This window comes from Palaemon carinicauda, chromosome 37 (assembly GCF_036898095.1).
Source record: "Palaemon carinicauda isolate YSFRI2023 chromosome 37, ASM3689809v2, whole genome shotgun sequence".
NCBI lineage: Eukaryota > Metazoa > Arthropoda > Malacostraca > Decapoda > Palaemonidae > Palaemon > Palaemon carinicauda.
The window spans coordinates 18,325,797-18,341,593 of record NC_090761.1 but is presented as its reverse complement, the minus strand read 5'-3'; the positions used below and the strand labels follow the sequence as shown (position 1 = coordinate 18,341,593).

Sequence of the window (15,797 nt, the reverse complement as noted above, 5' to 3'; positions counted from 1 at the left end):
TCTCTCTCTCTCTCTCTCTCTCTCTCTCTCTCTCTCTCTCTCTCTCTCTCTCTCTCTCTCTCTCTCTAGCCCCTCATAGATCGCATATCAAACTCCTCACTAGCCCCCCTAAAATCCCCATATTTTCCCATCTTCTCACTTCTCACTTCTCTTTTTCCCCACTCTTTCTCACCTCCAGCCTCATATTGGCCTGGATATTTATGAAAAGAGTTGTCATCTCTTTTTGAGTAATTACTAACACATATCTGATATATGTATGTCACAGTACATTCTTAAAATGTGGGGAAAACACTAGTAATAGTAGTGTTTATTAAACTGACTCGATTTGAATGGAGAGAGAGAGAGAGAGAGAGAGAGAGAGAGAGAGAGAGAGAGAGAGAGAGAGAGAGAGAGAGAGAGAGAGAGAGAGAGAGAGAGAGCTCTACAATAATCAGAACCTTTATAACTTTCGCAACTTTTCCTCCAGTTTTGATCTTCTTTGAACATCCGCATTGTATCTCCCTTTCTGAGACATATTCAACATTTGGAGTGATCCAAGATAGTCAAAAACGCCAAATACATAGATTTATTTTCTTAAAAAATTACTTATTTCATATATTTTCTAAATTTTTATACAGACTATAGTAGAGAAATATTTATTTACAGAAAATTACTTTTTCGTTTCATATATGAAAGTATATGATATAGAAAAGTAAATTTCTCTAAATAAATATTTCTCTATTTTAGTTGTTAAAAGAAATATAAACAAAAATATATGAAATAAAAGAGAAATTTTCTGTAAATAAATATATTATTATGGTTGGTAAAAAATATAAAAAGATATATGAAATAAAAAGGAATTTGTTATAAACGAAGTATTTCTGATATTGTCTGTATAAAAATATAGAAAATATATTATATAGAAAAGTAATTTTCTCTAAATGAATATTTCTCTATTTTTGTATAGAAGATAAAAAAAAATAAATAAATGAAATAAAACAATTTTTTTTCGTCGTGATTATAATGCCAGATATTCTGCATCTTATTTTTGTTACTATTGCATTGGTGTCTTTTTTTTTATTCTCAATTATCAAGTTTTATTTAACTAATTGTTATCAACTTCACTTTACTTTGGGGATGATTTACACCCAAAAGAAATAATTCCTTATGATAAGTGCTCTTACCCAGACCAGGATTCGAACCTATTCATATTAGGGTAAGGGTGTAAATGATAATACCACTCAGTAATGTATACGATATATATACTGTGTTTATTTATATACATAAGCTTATATATTTATACATATACACATGTATATATGTATACTTTATTTGTATATATGTATATATGTATATATATATATATATATATATATATATATATATATATATATATATATAAATATATATATATATATATATATATATATATATATATATATATATATGTGTGTATATATATTATATATAAATATATATATATATATATATATATATATATATATATATATGCGTGTGTGTGTGCAAATGTATATTTCACCACACCACGCCCATTGGAGATTGTGTTGCCAGACTAGTAAATCCTTCCAGTTTTTCGCCAAGTCTTGATGGTAAAGGTTGCTAGTTCCATGTTCTTTTGACCTCATGATGAGCTGGTACCTAATTGCAATTTGGTGCAATGCAAGCCTGGAGAGGTTCACAGGCCTATCAAACGTGAGCTAAGCATTACCCAACCCAACCGAGGGCTTTGTACCACATAGCCAGGATGGACTGATTGTAATTTGCAAAATATCGTATCCTTAAACTATTGTCTCTTATTCTTCCCCAGCTTTATCCCTACATTAAGGGGTTGGTTGCCGGATGCAGTCTCTCCAATGCCTTCTATCAAAGGCATCCTCTTCCACCAAACCTCTCCTTATCATCCTTCATCTTATCTCGACGTCTAATTCTCATTTGATATTATGAACGCTCGTCAATTTTATGTATATGTATCTTGGTCATATGGTAGTTTTATAGTTTATATAGGAAATATTTATTTGAATGTTGTTACTGTTCTTAAAATATTTTTTCCCTTTTTTCCTTTCCTCATTGGGCTATTTTCCCTGTTGCAGCCCCTGGACTTATCGTATCCTACTTTTCCAACTAGGGTTGTAGCCTATCAAGTAATAATAATAATAATAATAATAATAATAAGAGAAGCAAGTTACTCCTGACTTATTGGTCTGTTTTATGATTAATCTACTTCGATAATTTTTCCAATTTTATCATTTCACAATTTAAACTTTTCCGCATCGCCTACATCCAAAAATCCATCACCAGAGATTTTCTCTTCCAAAAATCGATCGTATTTTCACTCTCGCCTCCCAATTGCTCTCGGCCAACACGAAACTACTTTCGTTATGTTTCTGGAATCGCTTTACTCAACTTTCTGAGGCCCTATTATTCCGGCAGTTTTATTGGACGTATTTTGATTTTACGTGAGAATGTTCCCATTACGCCTGTTTATGGAATTCTTTCAACTCTTCTCTATATGAGATTCTTTCAATTATTTTTTCTTCTAGTTTATTTTTTGTGATATAGTTGAACGTAAGATATTTAGTTTTAGGTATTAGTTCATGACAAATATTTTGTTCATAACTAATGATTCATGTTATTTCGTAATATTTTTGTTTTACTTTTGGCTGTGATCACTTCAGCTGATGTCTAGCTTCCGCGCGAATACAATAACAAAGAATTGTTTACACCATTTCTTAACTTATTCAAACCATCTATACAGTTAATATTACATAAACACAAATGTGTTATAACCTATCATATTTATTGTTTAGTACTTTAAAACCATCCCTCTCTCTCTCTCTCTCTCTCTCTCTCTCTCTCTCTCTCTCTCTCTCTCTCTCTCTCTCTGGCTATGTAGCTGCCTTATTTTATTTTGTTTCAATTATGCATTTCATTCTCCTCTCTTTCTCTCTCTCTCTCTCTCTCTCTCTCTCTCTCTCTCTCTCTCTCTCTCTCTCTCTCTCTCTCCCTCAGCTTCCCCATAACTCTTCTTCGGCAGTTAGTGATTGGAAACTATGGCCGCGTGCAACCGGATCTAACAGAAGAAAACATCACCATTGGTATCCAAAGATAAGTATCTGAGAGGGAATTGAAATCACCGCGAGGCTTTCGTCTGTGACTTCTCACTTTACCTAAAAACAGCTTTCGTAAAGAGTTTCACTTGTTTTTCTACAGGTGTAAGGAGAGCTTTTCATAGGAGATTTCACTTCGGTTTATCTCTACTCTAATTAGAGGGTAGATATATAACAAAGTTGCTTTCATCTAAACCGCCGACTTATTGAGAAGATAGAATTATTTGAAGACTCAAAAATCCAAAAATTTCTTCCTAATTTAATAAAGATTTTCTCATTCCTGGGTGTAATGAATTTCCATGAATAACTCCAGTGCATTTTAAGAATCTAAATGTTCAAAATCCCTTTATAAAATTTTTTAAATCTTTCATATACAGTATTCGAAATATTTCTATTTTAAAATCCAGAAGGTAAAGTGAGGATAATGCCTTCTACATATAGACATAAAATTCCTTTATAAGATTTTTATGTCTTAAAGAATCCTTGCTGATATCATTACCACCATACCCAATTTGACCTTACAATTACGTAGTCGCTCCTTTAGAAACATGGATGCATCACAGCCATCAGAGTAAATGGATGATGTTAGTGTGTCCTCGTTTTTCTCTCATCCGCAAGCAAGTGATTGAAGCAAGCACCGAAACCAGCGAATTGTTAGCCATTAGATAGCTGGAAGGTACAAACAACAGCTGAAGAAGCCACAGGCTGTACCGTAACTAACACTTATCGTCATGTACTAAATGCTGAGAAGATGTGCAAGTTGTTGCCGCTGTTATCGTGTTATTACCTGGTAATTTCTCAGTCAACCAAGTTGATCTATAATGACAAGAGGAGTATTTTTGTGCATCAGACTTAGTTGGGTAGTAAACTGCATTTGTTTGTTCTTTCTTTTAATGTTTTGAATGCTTCTTCATATAGAGAGCTAGAGACAGGACCAGGTGGAGGAAATTGACAGCCCAAGCCGAGGACAGGGCACCTAGATAGATAGATAGATAGATACATACATAGAATGCGTGTTCAGTATAAACTCGTTTCAAGACTTTAGCAGATTTAGATTACATATGCTTTCAGACTTTTCGTCTGAGTTCTAGTTTTGTTTCATATAAAATTTTCAGCGAATGTTTTTATATTGAATTGGGGATTATGTCTCTCTTCATAATTTATATATGAAAGATCTATTTTAATATTTTTATTTATCTTAAAGATGTTTTATATTCATTATTCATTACTTGTCATGAAGTTTATTCATTTCCTTTTCTCGCTGGGTTATTTTTCCCTGTTAGAGCCCTTAGATTTATAGAATCTTGCTTTTCAAACTAGGGTTGCACCTTAGCTATTACTACTGCTACTACTACTACTACTACTACTACTACTACTACTACTACTACTAATGATGATGATGATGATAATAGAATATTATTTATAGAAATAATTTAAGAACATTAGAAAATGGCATTTTCCCTCTCAATAGGACTTGAGAGCATTTTTTCCATATATTAGGTCCACAACTTTTGTAAATTTTATTTATCTACTTTTCAAAGAATTTGAAATCTGGCAAGAAAGCAGCAACGAGAGATATTCGCACAAAAAGGAAGTTTTAGCACAGAAAAGACTAAATAACGGGAGAAGACGACTGCCGTAGCAGATCTAAAAACATTGTGTTGATATAACTTTCATAAAGTGTTTTTAGGTAGAATCTGTTTTTTGAAAAGATGGGAAGCTTGAGTAAAGTTTCATTGAACGAGTTGCACCTTAATGAATATGAATAACTTTCTAAAAATCTTTATAAATAAATGTAAAAGAATACGAGACTATTATTGTTGTATGTTAGTGGCTTTAAATTGAGATTAAATTCATATTTATTAACAATTATTAATGTTTAGTATTTGATAGAGCAAACCGTAGAACCATTTGTTTTTGTGAAAGACAAGATGTTTGATATTTGGTAGAGCAAACTTTAAAACCAATTTGTTTTTGTGAAAGACAAGATTTTGATATAGTGTAGAGCAAACATTAAAACCAATTTTTTTTTTGTGAAAGACAAGATGTTTGATATTTGATAGAGCAAACTTTAAAACCAATTTGTTTTTGTGAAAGACAAGATTTTGATATAGTGTAGAGCAAACATTAAAACCAATTTTTTTTTGTGAAAGACAAGATGTTTGATATTTGATAGAGCAAACTTTAAAACCAATTTGTTTTTGTGAAAGACAAGATTTTGATATAGTGTAGAGCAAACATTAAAACCAATTTTTTTTTTTGTGAAAGACAAGATGTTTGATATTTGATAGAGCAAACTTTAAAACCAATTTGTTTTTGTGAAAGACAAGATTTTGATATAGTGTAGAGCAAACATTAAAACCAATTTTTTTTTTTGTAAAAGACAAGATGTTTGATATTTGATAGAGCAAACTTTAAAACCAATTTGTTTTTGTGAAAGACAAGATGTTTGATATTTGGTAGAGCAAACTTTAAAACCAATTGGTTTTTGTGAAAGACAAGATGTTTGATATTTGGTAGAGCAAACTTTAAAACCAATTTGTTTTTGTGAAAGACCAGATGTTTGATATAGTGTAGAGCAAACTTTAAAACCAATTTGTTTTTGTGAAAGACAAGATTTTGATATAGTGTAGAGCAAACATTAAAACCAATTTTTTTTTGTGAAAGACAAGATGTTTGATATTTGATAGAGCAAACTTTAAAACCAATTTGTTTTTGTGAAAGACAAGATTTTGATATTTGGTAGAGCAAACTTTAAAACCAATTTGTTTTTGTGAAAGACAAGATGTTTGATATTTGATAGAGCAAACTTTAAAACCAATTTGTTTTTGTGAAAGACAAGATTTTGATATAGTGTAGAGCAAACTTTAAAACCAATTTGTTTTTGTGAAAGACAAGATTTTGATATAGTGTAGAGCAAACATTAAAACCAATTTTTTTTTTTGTGAAAGACAAGATGTTTGATATTTGATAGAGCAAACTTTAAAACCAATTTGTTTTTGTGAAAGACAAGATTTTGATATAGTGTAGAGCAAACTTTAAAACCAATTTGTTTTTGTGAAAGACAAGATTTTGATATAGTGTAGAGCAAACATTAAAACCAATTTTTTTTTTTGTGAAAGACAAGATGTTTGATATTTGATAGAGCAAACTTTAAAACCAATTTGTTTTTGTGAAAGACAAGATGTTTGATATTTGGTAGAGCAAACTTTAAAACCAATTTGTTTTTGTGAAAGACAAGATGTTTGATATTTGATAGAGCAAACTTTAAAACCAATTTGTTTTTGTGAAAGACAAGATTTTGATATTTGGTAGAGCAAACTTTAAAACCAATTTGTTTTTGTGAAAGACAAGATTTTGATATAGTGTAGAGCAAACATTAAAACCAATTTTTTTTTTTTGTGAAAGACAAGATGTTTGATATTTGGTAGAGCAAACTTTAAAACCAATTTGTTTTTGTGAAAGACAAGATGTTTGATATTTGGTAGAGCAAACTTTAAAACCAATTGGTTTTTGTGAAAGACAAGATGTTTGATATTTGGTAGAGCAAACTTTAAAACCAATTTGTTTTTGTGAAAGACAAGATGTTTGATATAGTGTAGAGCAAACTTTAAAACCAATTTGTTTTTGTGAAAGACAAGATTTTGATATAGTGTAGAGCAAACATTAAAACCAATTTTTTTTTGTGAAAGACAAGATGTTTGATATTTGATAGAGCAAACTTTAAAACCAATTTGTTTTTGTGAAAGACAAGATGTTTGATATTTGGTAGAGCAAACTTTAAAACCAATTTGTTTTTGTGAAAGACAAGATGTTTGATATTTGATAGAGCAAACTTTAAAACCAATTTGTTTTTGTGAAAGACAAGATGTTTGATATTTGGTAGAGCAAACTTTAAAACCAATTTGTTTTTGTGAAAGACAAGATGTTTGATATTTGGTAGAGCAAACTTTAAAACCAATTTGTTTTTGTGAAAGACAAGATGTTTGATATTTGGTAGAGCAAACTTTAAAACCAATTTGTTTTTGTGAAAGACAAGATGTTTGATATTTGGTAGAGCAAACTTTAAAACCAATTTGTTTTTGTGAAAGACAAGATGTTTGATATTTGGTAGAGCAAACTTTAAAGCCAATTTGTTTTTGTGAAAGATGTTCAATATTTGGTAAATCCAACTTTAAAACCAGTTTGCTTAATGAAAGACACAGAGTAAAAACAAAAAGGTTTATTACTTGCTCAAAAACAAATACAATTCTGAGATGATTAGATCCTTGGTCTACTCGTATTATGAAATTGTGTAAAATGTGTCATATCTTACGACTTCCGAATAAGTTCCATTTAAGGTTTTCCTTATTTTTCTGGAATAATCTATACCTTATTTAACGAAATCACCAAAGTAAAAAGTGCCCTATATACTATTTATTATTATTATTATTATTATTATTATTATTATTATTATTATTATTATTATTATTACGACTATAAGCCAATCTACAACCCTAGTTAATTAAAAGCAAGAAACTATAACCCCAAGGACACCAACAGGGAAAAAGACGTATTGCTTTCTGAGTGAATATTTAGGAACTGAAAATTTTTCTGGATTAATCTATAACTTATTTAACGAAATCAACAAATTAAGACGTACCATATATACTATTTGTTATCATCATCATCATCATCATCATCGTCATCATCATCATCATTATTATTATTATTATTGTTATTATTAATACAAGCTAAGCTACAACCCTAGTTCGAAAAACAGGTTCCTATAAACCCAAGGGCTCCAACAGGGAAAAATAGGTGAATAATTAGGAATTGAATTTTCGGTGACTTTAAAATGTGTTTGAAATTGATTGTTAAAATTATATGAAAATTATTTTGGAAATTAGTTCAGACTTTAAATAGGACAGAAAATGGTTGACTTACAAAACTAAACAAATAAGAAAGGAAACATTAGATAAGAAAACAAGAATATGATAGATAGGTATACGAAAACTTTATCTCGTCATGAATTACGGGTTAATTATCTTTAGAAGTAATTCGGTTTTATATGGAATCGAACATTGGATTAATTATGAAAATAGTTTTAGTTTGACAGTCAGAAGCTAATGGTCCTTTATTATTATTATTATTATTATTATTATTATTATTATTATTATTATTATTATTATTATTATTATTATTATTATTATTATTATTATTTTTAAAATCCACAACCTACTTTATTTATAAACTCGGTTCAAAACGAAAAAAAAACTCTCCACTATCTAATAAAAATTATGAACCAATTTTGTGAATGGATTCATATATTGTTTATATAAAACTATTAATATACGGAAGTAAATGTGTAAGTATTTCTTTTATGGGGAGGGTCTCCTCTTGCCAAATTTCAAATAGACGTTAATTTTACTAGAAGGCATCGTGATAATTATTATCAAACTTTTCCTTTTTATTTCAGCTGATAATATAATAATCAAATTCAACGATGACAAGTATTAATAACATTATCCCAAGTGAATGAGTGATCGGTTAATTGTCTGATTTTTAAACTACTCAGGCGTTGCAGTGGATGTGATAATGAACGCCATCTCTATGCTAAAAAGAGACCTGTATTCAGTATTTTCTTTTTGAAAGTATTGAGATATTCGTTGAGCTTCGCTTTCTATGGAAACTTGCCCAATCAAGCATTTTTTTCCTCCTGCTATATTTTTGCTCAGCCTTACTCTTAGATGAAAGATCTAATTTAATGTTGTTATTGTTCTTAAAATATTTTATTTTGACTGCTCATTACTTCTCTTATAGTTTATTTATTTCCATGTTTCCTTTCCTCGCTGGGCTATTTTTTCTTGTTGGAGCCCTTTGGTTTTATGCATTCAGTTTTTCTAGGTAGGGTTATGGCTATGCTATTGTTAGAAATAATAATAATAATGATAATGATAATGATAATGATGATAATGATACCTTTTAAACCAACGAATCTGGCATTCATTGGTAGCTTTACCATTCTTGAGCCAACCAAAGCCATGGTTGCTTAATCTTGCTGATTGACAGCCCACCTGTTACCTGGAAACGATTGGGGGACACCCATCCAAGTAGTGACCTAACATACCGTTTCTAACTCTTATGATTGTATTGAAAACTGTAGCGAACTCTTTACCCCTTTTCCTTGTTGGACTAATTTTGACCAATAGCTGTTTGCACAGACCATTGGGCTCTGTTGGAAGATGTGGTAGCGATTGTTTTATGTTTTTTTCTTGTATATATTTATTTTTTTATTTTATTATTAGACGTTAATTTTAAACAGCTTTTATTTCACCCGTATTTGGGACCATCGCCTAAGTATTAACCTACTTTATATGGGTATGTACAGGACAGATATGGTTTGATCATGTCATGAGGAGGGAAGATGGACACTTATGTAAAGTGGTTATGAACATGCACGTTGGGGGAAGAAGACGAAGGGGAAGGCCAAAGTTCAGGTAGAAAGATAAATTATTGAATGACATGAAGGAAATGTGTCTAAGAGAACAAGATGTACAGGACACAGGAAAATAGAAAAGCCCGACCAAAAACAGTGACCTCATATAGAAATTTAAAAAACTGAAGGCAAAGAAGAATTATATTGGTATAGTCTGGAATATTCGAATTAGAACGTCAGTTCTTTAGTAGCCTCTTCTTTGGGTGAGATTTTTTTGCAATCCTGCTAGTCAGTCCTCCATGTTCCTTGGATGCTATGTTAAGTCCTGCCGTTTTCCTCTTCCTTTGAAGAAACAAACTAAAAACGTTTCAGATATCTGACTCTATATTTTCTCCTCTGGTTACAGAAGTATTTTGAATTCGTTTTTATATTTTTTCTCTGAACACCGTTGATTTTTAAAGAATATTTAAATTTTAGTTTTATTGTTGTGGGACTCTAAAAAATATATATTTCTAATTTTACGATGAAAAGTTCAAAGCAGCCAGCAAATAGCACCCTGCTACACAATTGTTTTTTTTTTTTTAAATAAATGTGTTAATAGATTTTGTCTTTGCTTACAACCATCCTGGTCCCTAATTGACTAGGTTGAAGGATACGGTAGACTTCATATTATGTGTTTGAACGGCTGATAAAATCAATATACTCTCTGCTCACAATTTCTCATTAAGAAATTTTAACAGATTCCATTTTTCAAAAAGGTGTTATTTCTGTGCATTAATATAAGATAAAAAGGGGATAATTTACGTTGTTCCATTTAGAATGCATTTTGTGTATTCTCATGATCAGTGAAATATGGATGAAAGCATGCATATAACATACGAATGGGATTAAATTATTCAAATTCACGCTGTGTTTTTGTTCATATTTAAAGGAATCTATTATTACAGTTTCTGAAATAGGACCGTAAAAGTCATTTATGATATATATATATATATATATATATATATATATATATATATATGTGTGTGTGTGTGTGTGCCTGTGTGTATTTTGTATGTGTGCATGATTGTGTGCGTGCGCGTTCGCGTTCATATTTTCATACCTTGGCTTTGTAAGAGTATAGCCCTCCATATTATGTATGTGTGCATGAATATACATATATACAGTATATGTACTATATATTATATAGATATATATGTGTATATATATATATATATATATATATATATATATATATATATATATATATATATATATATATATATACATACACACACACGCACTCACAGTACATAAACATAAACGTAAATACACACTAGCACATTCGAATATTCATATATATGTGTGTGTGTGTATATATATATATATATATATATATATATATATATATATATATATATATATGTGTGTGTGTGTGTGTGTGTGTGTGTACACACAACTTGAACACAATTATTTCCTGTGTACCCTCTAACCCTCTCGTTAGATAGAAAAGAATATAAAACGACATATAATGAGAAGACGAAGCCAGAAGAAGTCTATATTTAGATTTTATGACCAGTATTCTGCTGCACATCTCCAATCCCATGACAATTAGACCTAATTGAAATATAAAAAAAAAAATCTGCATATTAGCCTAGCATATGGTTCTTGTGGCCAACCTACATCGTTATTCTTTAATAATCATAATGAGTCAAACACTAACTCAATATAGCGGAGATTTACTGCTTAATATTCTCGATGTATCTTTAAATATTTGAAATATATCAAATATTCTAAGTTTTTTCTAATGTATTTTCTCCTTTTAGCTTTAGGCCTATTTTGTCTCAGGGTTGTTGTGGCTTATTGATCGCCAGACAGGAAATTGAGTCCCGCTCAAACTCGATAGTTCCTTTAGTGCCTGCAACTTCACCATCCTTGTGAGCTAAGGATGGGGGTTTTGTGGGAGCCTATAGGTCTACCTGCTGAGTTATCAGCGGCCATTGCCATGCCCTCCCTTGTCCTAGCGTGGATGGAGTGGGGGTCTTGGGCGCTGAAAATATGGATATATGATCAGTCTCAAGGGCGTTGTCCTTCATGCTATCACATGTCACTGTCCCTTGCCTCTGTCGTTCATGATCGGTCTTTAAGCCTTTAAACCCCTAAGCCTGCAATTTATTATGTGATATTCAATTAAATCTAGCCATCTTTTATATTAAAACTATATTGTTTTGAAAATTTTTGAAATCATAAATATCCTATACTTAATTTTTTTTAGCGAGGCAGATTTGCACCGACTCGCAGCGCTGCCCTTTTAGCTCGGAAAGTTTCCTGATCGCTGATTGGGTGGACAAGATAATTCTAACCAATCAGCGATCAGGAAACTTTTCCAAGCTAAAAGGGCTGCGCTGCGAGTCGGTGCAAATGCGCCTCATTAAAAGAAGTTGACTAAAGTGCAAGTCTATGTTATCCTTTCTTCCTATATTTCTCATGAATAATTTATGAAAGGGAGAGTTTATTAATTTATCTTTAGTAATTAATTGTAACCTATGTCTTTGTAAACTGCTCTCAAATCTATAATCATATGCAGGAAGTTGCCCTTTTTCAATTATATTCAGCAAATGAGTCTATACGTGTGTTAATTTCAGTCATGGTATAAGTTGCATACACCAAATTCACCATTACACACATTGAATATTTATTATATATATATATATATATATATATATATATATATATATATATATGCATATATATATACACATATATATATATGCATATATATATGCATATATATATATATATATATATATATATATATATATATATAATGTGTGTATATATATATGTAGATATATATGTTTACTGATGATATGTAATGTCTTAGTGGGGTCTAAAAATCGAAGAGCACACTCACTCACTCACTCACTCACACATACACACACACACACACACACACACACACACATATATATATATATATATATATATAAATATACAATGAAAAATACATACATTGTATATATATACATACTTATAAAATTATATATATATAAATAAATATTTATGATTTATATATAATTGTATATATTCATATAAGATATATGAATATATATATATATATATATATATATATATATATATATATATATATATATGTGTGTGTGTGTGTGTGTGTGTGTGTGTGTGTGTTTGTGTATGTGTACTCAACTTTAGGTAATTTTCCTTATCGGAAAGTGGTTGCAGGAAAAAAAATACATTAATCATTATTGCCTTCATCCTCTAACATTAGTTGTTAAATACATCTGCAGAGATGACTCCTCAGTTGCACGTTTAACCCAAAACACAGCACGCTTCATCTCTCTCTCTCTCTCTCTCTCTCTCTCTCTCTCTCTCTCTCTCTCTCTCTCTCTCTCTCTCTCGCGTTTCCCATCTCGTTCAAAATATACGCTCTAATTTGTGCAAATTTAAAGTTAATTCATCGTAACTGATGTAGTGTCATTTATGGTTATTAGCAAATGAAGAGACTCGGTGGAGAAGAATAATTATCAGTGAGTAATTTGATTATAATCAACCTCCAAATATGATGTAACAAAATATTATCTTAATTTCCTAGTGGTCTGATAAATATTTAGTTATAATAATAATAGGAAATCGGATGAAAGGATAGAGATTTTTGCTCAATTGAGAGTACTTAGTTACGAAGCTTAATTTTGAAAACTAGAAATAGAAAAGTTGATTAACAAGGGAATTTTTACCGACGTGTTCTCACAGATTATAATTCTTTCGAGTAGGTTTTATAGATCGTCAAAATTATCACTCCTACCAGAAGAAATTTGAGTGAGGTTTCAAAAACATGTGATCAATGTAGGGCTTAGATTTATTTTCCAAAATTAGTTTGCGAGGGTACTCTCGGGCACACTGTTCTATTTTATTTCTGACTCTTGGTGTGTGTGTTTTTTTTTATGAAAGATCTATTTTAGTATTGGCACTGTTCTTTGAATATTTTGCTTTGATTATCCATTACTTCTCTTGTATTTCATGAATTTTCATTTTTTTTTCCTTTACCGAATTATTTTTCCTTGTTGGAGACCCAGGGCTTATAGCATCTTGCTTTTTTCAACTAGGGGTGTAGCTTAGATGATAATAATAATAATAATCATCATCATCATCATCATGACAAGACAACTCGATTTAGGTTTCTTCTGGTGCAAAATATGGTCCAGAAGTTTGATAACTGTTCTCGATAAAGGAAATTATTATGCAACTAGAGGGGCAGCCAGTAGAGCGCAGACCTCCGCCTTGGCAGTGTATTTCTCGACGTTTTGCTCAAACACTGACCTTGAACTTTGACGTTAACATGTATTAATTGGCGTGGATTTTCATACACTCAAATATGAAGCAAGTTGGAAGTGTGTGTGACAACGATACCCAAAGTTATGGCTGATTATGTGAATTGAATATTTTGCTTGACCGTGACCTTGACCTTTCAAAATTTGATCATTTCCAGCTTTTTACATAACAGTTAATCCCTACAAGGTTCATGACTCTACAATTAAAATTGTGGCCAGGAAGCTGTTCATAAACAAAAACACACACACAAATTACAAACAGCGGTGAAAACATAACCTCCTTCCAACTTCGTTGGCGGAGGTAAATAATTGACTGGCCAGACAGAAGTAGATTGGACCCTTCTCTCTGGTTACGGTTCACTTTCCTTTTGCCTAAACACACCGAATAGTCTGGCCTATTCTTTACAAATTCTCCTCTGTCCTCATACACCTGACAACACTGAGATTACCGAACAATTCTTCTTCACACGAGGGGTTAACTACTGCACTGTAATTGTTCCGTGGCTACTTTCCTCTTGTTAAGGGTAAAAGAGAGACTTAAGCTGTCGTAAGCATCTCTTCTAGGAGGACACTCCAAAATCAAACTATTGTTCTCTGGTCTTGGGTACTGCCATAGTCTCTGTACCATGGTCTTTCACTGTCTTGGGGTAGAATTCTCTTGCTTGAGGGTATACTCTGGCACACTATTGTTTTATATTTCTCTTCCTCTTGTTTTGTTAAAGTTTTTATAGTTTATATAGGAAATATTTTTAAATGTTGTTACTGTTCCTAAGATATTTTCTTCTTCCTTGTTTCCTTTCCTCACTGTGCTATTTTCCCTGTTGGAGCCCCTGGGCTTATAGCATCCTGCTTTTCCAACAAGGGTTGTAGCTTAGCAAGTAATAATGATAATAATGATTTGTCAGTGTTTCCTAGATTGATGACAAACCAGATTGATCAAGCTTCTTATGAAAGTTTTTTTTTCAGAATTCGATCAACTTTATTGTGAAATGTTAACTTAGCTTTTATATATTTCTAGCGATATTTTTTGTTCAGATGTCATAAATATTATGGTGAAATTTTAACCAAAATTTCGTGAAATCCTGAGAAAGCTTAAACTAGATTTCACAATGCTCGTGAAAATTAGTCCTATATTTCAGAACATTCTTGTGTATGATATACTCAAAATTTAGTGAAATCTCTGCTAAAATTGGAGATCTGATTATAAAACTTCTTTTGAATGTAAGGTTTAACAATTTTAATCTTTTAATGCATAATGGGGTTTAGATTTTATGAAAATCTCCATGAAATTCGTATTAGTATTTCATCAAATTCCTGTTAAAATTATGACCAATTCTGATAAATCTCTTTGGGAAACTTAGAAACAGGTTTTCTAAAACTTGAAAAACCTTTATGAATGAAGAATGATTTATTAGAATTCAATGTCGATTCAATTTGGTCTCCATTTGGTTGCTGACATTGTTACCTTTACCGCCATTTGCATGATTATTACTCCTACTCTTGTTTTAGTTACATTCATTTAGTATTGTCTATAGTAGATCCTCCACTCTAGAACTCGGCTACCTATATTCTTCGTTTGTATTAGACTATTCTTATATCTTTCTATTCTAATTCTTTTCCCCTACTTTCTGTATCATTCTCCTATTCATTTGTTTTCGAGTTATTGTTGTTTTTATTATCTGGAATATTTTTTTTATCACGCTAATTGGTGGGCAGTTGAGAGATCTCTTGCTCCCTTGTATATTCAGTAATAAATTTATTGTTATCATTATTGTTGATGTTGTTGGGGTCCTTTCAGTTTTGCAACAGCCTTCACCATTTTCCTTATACCTTTTATTCTTATCTTTTTTATTTTTCTTGCTTTTGGTAATTTATTCTTATCCCTCTTAATTTCCTTATCAAATTTCCTACTTTCTCTGTTCATTTCATCGTGAGATGTTATAC

The 15,797-nt window shown here is 31.1% G+C and overlaps 1 long non-coding RNA gene across 1 annotated transcript in view; it reads left to right on the top strand.

Annotated features, from left to right (window-relative positions):
• The window catches only part of LOC137629477 (uncharacterized), a 281,705-nt gene that overhangs the window by 98,047 nt on the left and 167,861 nt on the right, over positions 1 to 15,797 (top strand). The gene's annotated exons all lie outside the window — the stretch shown is intronic.